This window comes from Stegostoma tigrinum, chromosome 33 (genome assembly GCF_030684315.1).
Source record: "Stegostoma tigrinum isolate sSteTig4 chromosome 33, sSteTig4.hap1, whole genome shotgun sequence".
Classification (NCBI taxonomy): domain Eukaryota; kingdom Metazoa; phylum Chordata; class Chondrichthyes; order Orectolobiformes; family Stegostomatidae; genus Stegostoma; species Stegostoma tigrinum.
Genome location: NC_081386.1, coordinates 8,443,015 through 8,453,700, shown reverse-complemented (window position 1 = coordinate 8,453,700; position 10,686 = coordinate 8,443,015). Strand labels below are relative to the sequence as shown.

At 41.4% G+C, this 10,686-nt stretch overlaps 1 long non-coding RNA gene across 1 annotated transcript; it reads right to left on the bottom strand.

The window, feature by feature from the left end:
* Positions 1 to 2,635: 2,635 nt before the first annotated feature.
* On the bottom strand, positions 2,636 to 9,819 carry LOC125467187 (uncharacterized). Its single transcript, XR_007250588.2, has 4 exons — positions 9,719 to 9,819; positions 5,268 to 5,381; positions 3,402 to 3,685; positions 2,636 to 2,724 (listed from the first exon to the last, which is right to left on the bottom strand). It is a non-coding gene; the product is annotated as an uncharacterized LOC125467187 (long non-coding RNA).
* Between the last annotated feature and the right edge of the window lie 867 nt (positions 9,820 to 10,686).

The window sequence follows — 10,686 nt, the reverse complement described above, 5'->3', positions numbered from 1 at the left end:
CCACAGTATCCAAAAGTCTGTTGATGTTAGATGACAGTATGCAGAATGACTGGGCATCAACGGCTCTCTGAGGCAAAAAATTCTAAACAACCCTTTGGGTGGAGATATTTCTGCTTACCTGAGTCCAAAATGGCCGATTCCTGTCTCTGAGACTCCAGTTCTTTATTCTAAACTCTCTAGCCAGGGAAACATCCCATACAATTTTAAGAGACTGAATAGGGAATTTGTTTTAATAAAATTACCTCTAATTCTTCTAAATTTCAGGGAACATTATTGCAAGGTGACTCATTTTAGCCAGAAGACCAAGAAAAGGCAAAATAAAACAAAAGTGAACAGGGAGGCCTGTTATGCATAAACAGCTTTACTTAGGGCACTACTAATCCCACTGTAATAAAAACAAAGAAGTGCTTTTAAGGAATCTTAATCTTAAATTAAAGTATGTTTTCTGGGCTTGGTAATGCACTAAAGGCCTCTTGGTGCCCATTATTACCAAAGGCCTCAAGTCAAGCAGTAGACACCACATGCTTCAATCTCCAGTGACACTTCAGTGTGGGCTACACACAAAGAAGAGGCAGGCAGACAGGCTAACTGTCACTAACACTTGCCTTAACCTGTAAAGGGTCATCTTAGACATCTCCAGACGAAGTTCAATGTGGTGGCTGCCCAGTTCCCTCCATGCCAGGCCTTTGTTACTATAGTGCCCAAATCATTGAAGGTGATGGGCAGGTTGAGAAAACTGTTAATAAGTCAATAAAGTGTACCAGATCAGGCTTTAATCAATTTGGAATATACAGTACAAAGTCATATAATAAACCCATTAAATACAACTGGTCTGTGGAGAGATAAACTGTGTCAATCAGCAGACTCTTACTAGGATCTGAGGGATGTGGATTGTAAGATTTGTGGTAGAATTGGTGAAGAAATCTAGTGATGCCTATATCAGCTCCATCTTTTATACTTTTACTAAGCAGTGAGGCAAGTTTCTTGCGAGGCAGCTGTGAGTTACCAGTCTGCACCTTATCAGCAGCTGTCACAGTGTATCCTGCACTCTGTTCTGTGTTACCCTATTGCAGTCGTATAGTACAATCTGCCAGTAAAGTACATAAGACAACACTTTTCACTGTACCTCAGTATTCACGACAGTAATACATCACTCACTCTGACCCCACTTGGATACTTACAGCATTCCTGCACTGACATTGTATTATCATTGTGCATTTCCCCTCTCAGTCAGAGATACCAGTCTCATATTACATCTGTCTAGCTTTGCTATTTACTGCAGACACAAAGCTAGGAAACTTCTCAGTGTTGTCAGCAGCCCCCAATCAAGACAAGGGAGGACCTCCACGGTAAGTCAAGGAAAGTCTCCGATACCAGCCCAGGGGCTTGAGTGTGGTCAGTGTCAACACGGTGTTTTGTGATGAGAGGTGTCCTGAGGGAGGGAATGAGTGAGTGGGCAGTTTAGAGGGCATGTACAGTCAGTGGTCATGGTGGGTGAGTGCAAGTGAGGAAAAATGTTGCAGGCAATAGTGTGCATGGTAGAAAATGAGCCTTGGTGGAAGTGGGTATAGTAGCAGAGGTAGAATGAGGGGGAGGCATCAGACAGAAGATGGCACCAGAGTGGTGAAGGTCATTGACCTTTTCCTGTAGTCCTGGGCATTCTTTCCGATTGTTGGTCCTGGGGTTAGAGGATCTTCCTGATGCACCCAAAGGACCTCTGAGGCCCTACCTGCAAAGTGGGGCAACATTCTCCCTCAGTCTGTCCTGTCCAGTGCAGATAGTAAAGGGCAGCTCTGGACTGATAATGTTTGACCGGGAGCACAAAGGGCTTCCATTGATGGTGCGGGTGGAAGGGTTTCTGGTCTTTTGGTAGATAGCCAGTCAATGGCAAGTTGCTCTACAAGCAGCACATTTTATGATGCTGCTAGTGTTTGATGTGTGTAATACTGTAGGAGTGGGGTTGGTAGTTTATGAGGCAAGTTTGGTAAAATACGGTGAGGAATCTCACTGTGCCTTGCTATGAGAATCCCTCCAAAAATTTCAATGCAATAGGTAATTAGCTAAAGAAAAATCTAAGATTCAGCCCACCTTTCCAGGTCATGACCTTTCATATTTACGATATACACTGAACATTGGCTTGGCCTCAAATGGAGTATTATACCCAGTTTGGAGTACTACACTTTTGAAAAATTATGAAGGCAGTAGAGAGCTTTAAGTAAAGATTCATAAGAATGGTTCCAGGAATGAGGAACATTGGTTACATGGATAGATTTGAGACTCTGAGGTTGTTCTCAGAAAAGAGAAATGTAAATGATATTCAATAGAGATGTCAAAATCATGAGGGGAATCCAGAATTAGGGTACACTGATTTTAACATTTTTGGCAAAAGAAACAATGACAACAGGAGGAAAAACGTTTATTTCCCTCCACAGCTACTATGTGGAATGTATGATCTAAGAGTATGGTGATGGAGACTTCATTGAGCGCTTCAAAAAATAACAGGATAATTATCTGAAGACAAACAAAACTGCAGGGCTACAGGAAGAGAATCAGTACAGACACTATGGACTGAATGGTCTTCTTTTATTCAATGACTATTTTATCCAAACTTGTCTTACGCAGCCTCTCCTCACAATGCCTCCAGGACAATACGCTCATCTCAGGAATCAATCGCATGAACTTTTGTTGCGCACTTACTTTGGTGATTATATCCTTTGTAGGTACCTGCAACACAGAGGACACAGTACAACAGGAGACACTAGTAATGTTACCCTACATTAAAAATATATCAGAAGTGACAATCAGACTCCTAAGTCCACATGAGATCATGGCTGCACACAAGCCTACGATCAACACCACGTCAAACGCTATCAAAGTTTAAAGACCCCATACCGACAGTAAACAAGACCAATGTGATATACAGAATACCACGCAGCAAGCGCAATAGACACTACATTGGACAAATGGGGAGGAAACTGAAAACCAGGATACACGATCTTCAGCTGGCAATAAAAAGACATGACCAATTCTCACTTGTCTTGATATACAGACAATGGGGGCCATCAGTTCGACAAGAACAAAGTGACCATACTGGGACAAGCGAACACAGACATACAAGGGAATTTCTGGAGGCCTGGTTCTCAACGCAGGAATCCATGAACAAAGATATAGAATAGACCCCATATACACCACTCTGCTAAAAACAGAATGGAAGTGACAAGACCGACTGCACCAGAGGATTATTTAAATTCAGAATGGAACAGAACACCAACACTTTGATCAGAAGTTGCAGTGATGATGTTGCCTAGAATGGTAACTAAACGTCTGCACACCATAGGATAATCTCGGTGAGCTAACGAACAACCGCGTACACAATGCGAGCTACAAATTTTCACACAAACCTTGAAAATACACAGGATTATGTTCATGTTCCACAGACTGATGGGCCAGAGTTCGTGACCCTACACGAGTCACTTTTGAGAAAGTGGTGGTGAGCTGTCTTCTTCACCCATGATGCTGTTATGGAGGTGGTTCCAGCATTTTGACACCAACACTGAAGGAACGGCAATATGTTTCCAAGTTGGGATGGTGAGTGGCTTGGAGGGGAACTTGCAGGTGGTGCCCATTTATCTGCTGTCCTTGTCGTTCTAGTTGGAAGTGGGTTTGGAAGGCATTGTCTCAGGAGCTGTGGCGAACAGAGGGGAAGAAGATGGTGAAGAGGCCAATGAGGAAAATGTACTTAGAGCTGCTGTCATTGCTGCTCAGAGTGCCAGGAATGCACTTACTAAATGCAAGATTGCATTTATGCAACCAAAAAATGCAGCAACCATTTCTCCCCGAAGCAAAAACAGAAGTTGCTCGAAAAGCTCAGCGAGCCTGGCAGCATCTGTGAAGAAAATAAACCAGAGTTAACATTTCAGGTCCAGCACCCCTTCCTCAGAACATTCTGAGGAAAGGTCATTGGACTCAGAATGTTATCTGATTTTTTCTTCACAGATGCTACCAGACGTGCTGAACCTTTCCAGCAACTTCTGTTTTTGTTCCTGATTTACAGCATTCACAGTTCTTTCAGTTTCTCCCCCAGAAATCGTCTTGCATCTGGCCAATTAAGCTTTCAACTTTCTTCCAAACAATTTACAATACTACAAAACAGCTAAGATGCAGGGTAGTGCGACAAGAGACTAATATTTATGAAATCTGAATAAATAAACGCAACTCTTGAATATAAGAATTCATCAGGCATCATGAACATTACTCTGACAAGGATACAACCTTGCTCTTTCTATTTCTGTTTTTTATGTGGTGCAATCTATGTAGTTTCAGCAGAAGTGGAGGCAATCTGTTCAGATTCCTACTGCAAATGTCGAGTTCCCCTATTGACAACCTCACCATTCACTGCTTCACCTACTGGCCAGACCCAGCCATTAGGAGCTGGGTTTACACATAACACACTGCAACAGTCTGAGAGTTTGCGAATTAGAACAGTCGATGTCCTGTCGCGTTTATTCACAGGAGCTAAAAAGTACCTTAAAACTTTCCAACAGCTTTGATGAGTAAGAAAGAAATTTAAAACTTCCTCAGAACTTTTATAAGAAAAATGCTTAAATCTTAAAGTGTTACAAAATAATTTCAGACAATATTTGATTATCCCCCTAAGTAGCCAGCTTAGGATGTGAGGATTTCAGTCTAACCTGGCATCAATCAACCGTAATGGGCTTACTCCTCTGTGGAGCTGTGCCAATTAAAGCTCATAACCATTTCATAGTCATTTGTCATGGCAACCATCCTGTGCCAATACTTCTTCACCTCCTTGTCCAGTCTCTATGTTAAGAGATCAGTCCTTGACTGCTTCACATTGAATTGAAGTTTAGTACATTTGTTTTTAAGAAATGGCTCTTTCCCGTGGCCTGTTTGTCTGGGCATGTTTAACCACAGGTTTTGTCTGATAAGCTTGGTGAATATTTCTGCTTCTCTTAAAGATCACTTTGTTTTGGCGAGAGACCCAAGTTTTCAGTACAAAAGGATGTTGGTGGAATGTTCAATAATTTGCTGTTTGAATATTGTGCGTCTGTTCTTTCTTCTGTACTGTGTGTGATCAGTTAAGTTTGGGTGTGATGGCTGAGAAAGGAAAACTAAGTCAAAGCGAGCAGCTGTAAGCATGAGAGAAAATGTTGTAATGTATTGAATAAAACATAGGACTTGTCTCATTACGTCTGAAGCACAAATCACAATGACAATGATGATGATGAAAAATGGTTCAAACTTACTGATCCATTCACCATCCCTTTCTTTGCTCCACCCAGTCTGTGGAGTCGATGGATTTTGTGGTTTAAGAGTAACTTTCACATGGTAGAGATGGACAATCCAGATGTAGCAATGACCTAAAATAATCAATAATCGAATATTGTTTCAGAGCAGAAGGCTAGTGAGGATTTGCAAAACTGACAAAAAACATGTCAATGATTAATGTGACAGCTCTTGATACATACTTCAGGCCAAACAAAGGTAAGGATATATGTTGTGCCAAACATGCCAGAGAGTCAGATACCATTAAAGCAGTGTCCAAACTGTGGAAGTGCTCATCAATTCACAACACCATGTTCATCTCAAGGGAAAAAATGGTAACCCTTACCCTAATAGACTACAAAAGCATAGGATATTGGGCCAATGTGGACAGGCTGGGCCAAAGGGTCTGTTTCCACATTGTATAATTCTATGACTCTGTGATTGTGTAACCCTAATTAATGCATAAAGCGGAATCACTTCACAAGGTGCACAGATTGATGAAGAGGACATCATTGTTTCCGCACGTACAGGAGTTTCTTCCTGAGAGAGTGAAGTATGGCATGTGTGTATATCAGGCATGGTGAAGCATTCTACCAATTTAATGAATGCACAGTTATGAACATAGTGTCACTTGCTATTGAGGCAGGCATGAAAAGATCTAAATTGTGAGATAAACGCTAGCATTAGTATTTTTCACAACTTTTTCTCACTCTGACAACAGACACTCTTCAAACCTATGACAACTGCTGGCGGCACGGTGGCTCAGTGGTTAGCACTGCTGCCTAACAGCATTAGGGACCTGAGTTCAATTTTGCCCTAGGTCAACTGTCTGTGTAGAGTCTGCATATTCTCCCCATGTCTGCTTGGGTTACCTCCGGCTGCTCCAGTTTCCTCCCACAGTCCAAAGATGTGTAGGTTGTGTGGATTGGCCATGCTAAATTGCCCATAATGTCCAGGGATGTGCAGGCTAGTTGGGTTAGCCATGGGAAATGCGGGGTTGTGGGGGAGTGGGTCTGGGTGGGATGCCATTCAGAAGGTCAGTGTGGACTCGATGAGTCAAATGGCCTGTTTCCACACTGTAGGCATTCTATGATTTTATGAACTGGTTCATTGTGATATTGGAAATTATCACAGTTCTGGCATGCTACAAAAACATCACATTAGATAGGCTCATGCTCTGTGTAAACATAGACTGAAGCCTTAAGACGGTGACCTTTTTTAATAAGCTTGGCTTCAAGCTTGAGACCTTACTGGAGCACACATTGCATGTAGGAGTTGGGACGTGATGTTGCAGCTGTACAGGGCGTTGGTGAGGTCACTTTTGGAGATTCCCACAGCTCTGGTCATTTTGCTATAGGAATGATGTTATTAAATTGGAAATGATGCAGAAAAATTTACAAGGATGTTACTGAGGCTGGAGGGCTTGAGTTATAAGGAGAGGCTGGGTAGGCTGGGACTTTTTACCCTGGACCGTAGGAGGTTGAGGGGGTGACCTCACAGAGGTTTATAAAATCATGAAAGGCATAGATAAGGTAAATAGCCATGGTATTTTTCCCAGGGTAGAGGAGTTCAAAACTAGAGGACATGGATTTAAAGTGAGAGGGGAAAGTTTTAAAAGGGACCTGAGGGACTTTTTCATACAGAGGGTGGTCCATGTATACAATGAACTGCTACAGGAAGTAGTAGAGGTGGATACAATTGCAACCTATAAACAAAAAATTGGACAGACACATGGATAGGAAAGGTTTTGAGGGATACAGGCCAAACACAAGCAAATAGTTTGGGAAACCTGGTCAGCATGGATAAGTTGGACCGAAGGGCCTGTGGCTATGCTGTGTGACTCTATGACTGTGACTATGCTAGATAATGCATGCATGTAGTCTATACATGCGAGTATCCTTCCTTATTTACCAAACATGGGAAGTTCAAGGAGTGCTGTCATGCCCCTTGAGTCAACAGATCAGGTTCACAAAACTTTGCATGGTTGGTGTTTGGACTGTCACAGGATTTGAAATTATTTGAAGCTGATGGTATCATCAAATGACGGTAGAGCTGAGTCATTGCACAACAGAAAAAGAGTGACTTGGAATACACAGTGACCTTAAAGGGAGCAACAAAGCTATTATTCCAGACAGCTGTCCACTTGGCACGACCCAAGCATATGTCAGCGTTATTCAAGGATTCCACAGACTTCACCAAACAAAGAATGAGATGGAACAATACCTAGATGCCAACTTTTGTTAGTCACGACTCATGTTTCAGTCCATTGAAGACCCAAATTGTACATTCTAGAATATTGTTTTATCAGTCTTGTCAGAAGTTGAGGGAATGCTGAATCTTTTTACAGTGTTGTTGTCCAATGAAGGAAGGGATAAAGTAGAACATGATCAGCCGTTACCAATGGTGCTCATTCAATTTGAACTGCACAATTTGATGCTCCACAATGACAAGTGTATATTTGTGGCTTCCAGGATTGACTTTTAGGGAACAGAGTATCAACGGGTGGAGTCAAGTCAAAACATAATTACAATGAAGCCAATTATCCACCTTGGATGACATCTAAAGTGAGGGAGTTGACATTGTTATCACAAATTCCATCCTAAACGTGCAGAGATCATGAAGCCTCTTGAGAAGATTCTGCCCAAATTATATAAAATGAGAATGGACAATCGGACAGCAAATAGCATTTGGGATGTTAAAGGTGAAGATAGCCTCTCTATCCGTCCTCGTGCATTTCAGTCCACATTGGGAAACAAATGTCACAACACATTAAAGCCAGTTCTGCTAAAAAGCAATAGTTGCATTCCTAAGCAACATTACGTTATAGAAAATCATGCAATGAAAATAACAGGGTCTATGGGAAAAGTGGAATTAGGGGCAGACCACTGAAAAATATCACTCAAAATTGCTCAAAAATCACTCAAAAGCTTAACACAAAGGATAGCATAATTTGAATAAATGTTTAATTCATATCTAATAATGAAATAAAATGGCAGAATTTGCAAGAAAAAAACAAAAATCACAGAGTACGGTACCTCTTACAGAATGTGCTTCATGACAAAGTCTGCAAAATGATGCAGAGTCTCTCTCAGCACTACCATTGACCGTATTCAGGACAAAGGCCGTGAAACAATCATGTGATGTCGATGTGTACGCCTCCACGCAACAATGGAATTGTGTTATAGCCAACACAAGTTCATGTTTTAGAAATAGCATTCCCTATTCATCATCACACCATAGCCGATTCGTGTTGTCGGAATTCATGTTATAGCAGAACCGACTGTATATCAGGAAATGCAATCAAAGCTGTACTCTCACAGTAGGTTGAAGGAAGTGTACAACACATTGCTCATGCAAACTCAAATATCCTACTCAGAGGAGTAAGCACCTACATATGTGATCGTGAAAACATGTACTTTGACAGTAGAAAGTTCACTCTCTACTGCTCACCAATCAATGGTTACATTACTCGAGTCATAGAGTCATACAGCAAGGAAACAGATTTTTCAGTCCAGCCAGTCCATGCTGACCATAATCCCAAACTAAAATAGTCCCACTTGCCTTGCCCATATCCCTTCAAACATTTCTTATTCATGTATTATCCAAATGTGTTTTAAATGTTGTATCTGTACCCACATCCACCACTTTATCTGGAAGTTCATTCCACACACATACCACTCTCTGTGTAAAAAAAGAGAAAACAGAAGTTGCTGGAAAAGCTCAGAGGTCTGGCAGCATCTGTGGAGAGAAATCAGAGTTAATGTTACGAGTGGAGTGACCCTTCCTCAGAACTGATGGTAGCTAGGACAATGCAGGCCAAGCAGCATCAGAGGAGCAGGAAAGTTTGATGTTTCAGGTTGGGACCCTTCTTCAGAAAACCCTTTTTCCCAACCTGAAACGTCAAGCTTTCCTGCTCCTCTGATGCTGCTTGGCCTGCTGTGTTCATCCAACTTCACACCTTGTTATCTCAGATTCTCCAGCACTGGCAGTTCTTACTATCTCTGTCGCTAGGACAATGATCTCAGAAGGAATCAAGGGCTACGGGGAGAGTGCAGGGAAGTGGTGTTGAAATGCCCATCAGCCATGATTTAAATGGCAGAGTGGACTTGATGGGCCGAATGGCCTTACTTCCATTCCTATGTCTTTTGGTCTTATGGTCTGTTTACATCCTCTATGTAAAAAAATGTCCCTCAATTCTTTATTAAATCTTTCTCCTCTCACCTTAAAAATATGCCCCGAGTCTTGAGATCCCCAATGTAGGGAAATGACACCTGATATTCACCTTATCTACGCCCTTCATGATTTTATAAACCTCTATAAGATCACCCCTCAACCTCCTGTGCTCCTAAAAAAGCCCCAGCCTATCAACCCTCTCCTTAGAACTCAAACCTTCCATTTCCAGCAACATTAAGCCACATTAAAATCTACTTACTGATCTTCCAGCTGTCAGACCATTTTCATTAATGTAACTTTGAGATTAATTGTCTCACAGGTTCACATAACCAAATTGCTGAAGTGTTGAGTTGTGCTGCTATCGTAGTCAGCATTAGCAATAGAAAAGTGATTTGTGATAATGAGAACTATGTAACTGTGGTGACTTTATATGCAATTGAAAATCTAGTTATATTTGAAGTGTTGACGTCAGAATCTATGATAGATATCATGTTGCAATCAATTCTGGGAAACTAAGAGACCATAAGAAATAGAGGAAGGTCACTGTTGAGCAGGCAATGCAGTTGCATTATTTATTGACAACTTCATTGCCCACAGGGCATGGATGGTTACCTCAAAAGTATGGCAGCAATTGTGTACTGCATTTTGCTCATGAAGTACATCCTTGAGCCTTCATGAAATAGCCTGCTGGTCAATGATTGATCACTGAGTGGAAGAACTCATCAGAAGTTGCATAGTTCGTACACTGAATGGGAAATTTGCCAAACCCTGTCCTGCATCTCTCCAAATAACCCCAGGGCCATGAAAACCATGGTCATAACTCTATATGGATATTTTTTAGAGAAGTGCAAGCAGTTCCTCAAATTCAACAAATTTTGCTGCTTGTTCATGATATACACAGCAAATGGCTTGCTACATCAAACACCGTAGCCACTCTGATCATTGAAATTCTAAACTGATAGTTTACAAAGTGCGGCTTGCTGGAGACTATCAGTTTTTAGAATTTCAATGATCAGAGTGGTTCAGGTGTTTGATGTAGCAAGTCCCACTTTGTAAACTATCAGCACAGACAATAGGACACAGTTTGTTTCTATCAGATTGTATTGGTACTAGTAAGCAATGGAAATCATCACCATCTGACATTGCAATTAAACCAATAATGCAATTGTAGTGTAAACAATACACCAGCATGATATAATGCAGTCTGAAAGTAATATATCACGGGAA